Source organism: Onychomys torridus, chromosome 15, assembly GCF_903995425.1.
Source record: "Onychomys torridus chromosome 15, mOncTor1.1, whole genome shotgun sequence".
NCBI lineage: Eukaryota > Metazoa > Chordata > Mammalia > Rodentia > Cricetidae > Onychomys > Onychomys torridus.
The window spans coordinates 47,995,176-47,999,030 of record NC_050457.1 but is presented as its reverse complement, the minus strand read 5'-3'; the positions used below and the strand labels follow the sequence as shown (position 1 = coordinate 47,999,030).

The 3,855-nt window shown below is 38.9% G+C and overlaps 1 pseudogene; it reads right to left on the bottom strand.

The window, feature by feature from the left end:
- Positions 1 to 2,698: 2,698 nt before the first annotated feature.
- LOC118596490 lies at positions 2,699 to 3,506 on the bottom strand (annotated as a pseudogene).
- Between the last annotated feature and the right edge of the window lie 349 nt (positions 3,507 to 3,855).

The following is a 3,855-nucleotide window of genomic DNA, read 5'->3' as shown; positions in this document are numbered from 1 at the left end:
GTACCAAATAAAATAAAATACAAAACTAACACGAAGAAAACAACTAAAGATCATTCATGAGCCAAGAATGACAATGTGTTATGATTAATTCAATTTCTTTGCCTGTGATTCAAATAAACCATGGTCTGTCAATTTAAAATCAACAAAAGACTACCAAGGAGACTATGAAGAGGGACAATGTCATCCCACTCTCCTGTACTTTGTGTGTGTATTTCCAGTTTTCATTATAGACAATAGAAAATTTCTTTTGCCCTGTTCCTGGAGACTAATCACCTAAATGGAGCCCACCTCCCCTCCAAGTCCCAGATGGGTGAGACTCTCATGACTCAATTTCACATACGTCCTTGGGAATTGAGGGAAAAGGGGTTTGCATTTGCTTTCTTTGAAATTGTATTCTTAAAATGAAGAATCCAGTGACCGTGGTATTAATGCAATTGCACCTCAGAAACACATGGCTTAAGACTCACGTTAGCATCTCCAGCCTGGAGATGTCACTCAGCCAAGCACTCCCAGAAGCTTAGCCCTTAATTGGCCTTATTTGCACCATCTGCTCATCAGTCTCGCTTGTGGAAAAGTACTTTCATCAGATATCAACAAGTTGAAAACAAAGCAGGACACCCACACTACATTTTGTCTGCCTCTTATCAAGGCTTTCAATTACCACATTAAAGAAGTGAGTCAGATTACAGCAGTTTCGTCACACATTTCACCCTGCCTTTCCGTGTCATCCCTGGGGCATGTGTGGTATGTCCAGAAGCTCTTTCCTTCTCAGGCCTGTCACCTTCAAACTGCTTAGTCAAACTATGGGAGAAACCCTTCCTCTGTGGCTTAGCGGTTGTGTTTAAACAAATCTTATTTACACATGTCTACCAATCTGGTTACACTATCAGATTTACACATGTCTACCAATTTGGTTACACTAACTCTCAGGTGTAGAAAAGTTATTCCTATAAATAGCTGGGCGCTGGTGGCACATGCCTTTAATCCCAGCACTCGGGAGGCAGAGGCAGAGGCAGGTGGATCTCTGTGAGTTCGAGGCCAGCCTGGTCTACAGAGTGTGTTCCAGGAAAAGCGCAAAGCTACACAGACAAACCCTGTCTCAAAAAACCAAAAATAAATAAATAAATACACAGAAATTATAATCTTATGCTGGATGATAATCTGAAGTAAGAATTACTCCTACTGTTTATAAACTCATTTTCTGATAGCCTTTGTACAACTAAAGGCTAATGATAAAAGAACTTATTTATAGATTTCCTATCTGAAACAGCTACTTTAGTATTATGGGTTACCTTGGTCCTTGTTCTATTGCTGTGAAGAAACACCATGACCAAGGGATCTCATAAAAGAGAGCATTTAATTGGGGCTGGCTTACAGTTTCAGAGGTTTAGTCCATTATCATGGCAGGGAGCATGGTGCAGAAGAAGGAGCTGAGAGCCTCATCCTTATCCACAGGCAGGCAGAGAAAGAAAAACTGGGCCTGGCATGGGCCTTTGAACTCTCAAAGCCCACCCCCAGTGACATACTTCCTCCAACAAGGCCACACTTAATCCTTCTAATCCTTTCAGACAGTGTCACTCCCTGGTGACTAAGCTTCAAATATATGAGCCTGGAGGTGGGACGTTCTTATTCAAACCATCGCATGAGTGAGTTTAAACATGATTTATTTCAAATAAATTTGTATCGTGCTTAATTGTTATAACACATTCCAGGATTTGATTTAATATTTAGGGGAAGTTAAAATTAAATTTTTACTTCTTTGAATCTATGCATACATATTTTTTACATGGAAAAAAATGTGGCAAAAAATGACAATTTGCCAAGGTGATAATTCATCCAAGGCAAACATAACACCTATTAAGTATGAGAATATTAGCATCTTTGTTTTTAACCATCTTGGTTATCGGTGTAACTGTTTATATTATACCAAATTAGTAGTATTTACTGAAAAATTAAGTGACAATAAAATATATGAATATAATATAACTATTCTCAGAGTTATTACCCTCTACTAGAGAACAAGAAATAATTTATACAGATGCAAGTTCAAGTTTGTTCCCTTTTTTCATGGAGAAGCATGTAAACCTGCACACACATGCACATAGACACCACTTGGAATTTTGACCATACTCTAGCATCCATCATAGCAATAAAATATAACATTTTTGTAGACTGATGAAACTGAAGGGATTTAGCATAATGGTTTAAGTCTTTTGTTTCCAGTCTATAAACTGTAGTAATTATACTTCCCTCCTAAGTTATTGTACTAATTAACTACATATAAAAGACTTGGCATGTGCTCAATAAACAGCAGCTATGATTATTGTAAAATATGCCCTGAAATTTTGTGCATAAGCTGAGCTTATTTCAGGAGGTTTCCTCTGATTCTCGTTTCCATAGCTAACAGTTTTAGCAATTCTGCCCAAACAACCTATTAGCTTTACTCTGCTTTCCATCAATATTTACTAAAAGAGTCTCACATTATTAGAACCTCATTACCATCTAGACAAAAAAAAAAGTGAATTAATTGTTTTGCACATAGTAAATGTGTAAATAATTCAAACCAATTACATTCACATTTTGAAGCCACATTATTCTTAATCTTAAGAATTGTGGAGGCTGGAGAGATGGCTCACGGTTTAGAATACTTGTTGCTCTTTCAGAGGACCCAAGTTCTATTCCCATCACCCACATGGGAGCCCAAGACCATCAGAAACTCCATTTCCAGGGGATCCGACATGCTCTCTGGTATCAATGAGCACTAGGCACACTCATTCTGCATATACAGATGGACAGTCAAAACATTGATATACAGAAAATAAAACAAATACATATTCACAAAATGTATTAATCCCTTCCTAATGTGCAAAGGATTTCTTACTTGAGATAATTATACAGCATAACATTTTATCTCATGCTTAGCAGTTTTAAGTAAAGCTTCATTTACCAAAAAGAAAATATGTGATTACATTTATTTATTCATTTTGGTTTTTTTTTCCATTTGATTTAATAAAGTTTTGTTCTTCCAAATGTACAGCTGATTGAACCTGCTCATGCATCTTCGCCAGCAGCTGGGGCATCTCCACCCTTTGTGTTTCTGATGTAAATGACTTGGGCTCTGGGCTTTGAAACCAGTCCTTTACTGAGTAGCTCCTGGAGGGCTGCCCTGGCCAAAGAAACACGAATCTTTGGTCTCTCAGAGACCACATCTGGAGTAATAAGTTCGTAGTTGGGAACCTCCTTACAGAGTTTGTCGTATGCAGCTTTATCAAACAGGACCAGATTGTTGAGCTTGACCAGAACTCTGCCTTTGGACTACTTCTTCCTTTTAGCCTCGCCACCAGACTGATTTACTGGGGCTTTGTCTTTTCTGGACGACTTTCCGGCATCTTTCTTCTTGTCATCCTTGGGCGGCATGATGAGGCTCGGAGAGTGGTGACGACCACTGCAGCCCCCTTGAGATGTTGGGGGGAGGGGGAGAGCTATGTATTTTCATTTTGTGTGTGTACTTGTCTGTATGTGTGTCCGTACTGCTCCCGCTCCCGCTGTGTGTGTGTGTGTGTGTGTGTGTGTGCGCGCATAGTAGTGCATCTGTGGAGGTCAGGAGACAACTTGCAGAAGTTGATTTTTCTCTTTCTATTATGTGGGTCCTGGGATTGAACTCAGGTCATCTTGGTGGCAAGCCCTGAGCCATCTTTTTGGCCCTGAAAATCAATATTTTAAATATACATTTTTTTTTAGGGTCAGAAAGTCAAATAAAATAACCAATTCAGAGATATACAGGAGAACATAAGAGAACCAGGAGAGATACATTTGGTATAGCTTGTGGCTAAGAAGAAGAAGAAGAAGGAGAAG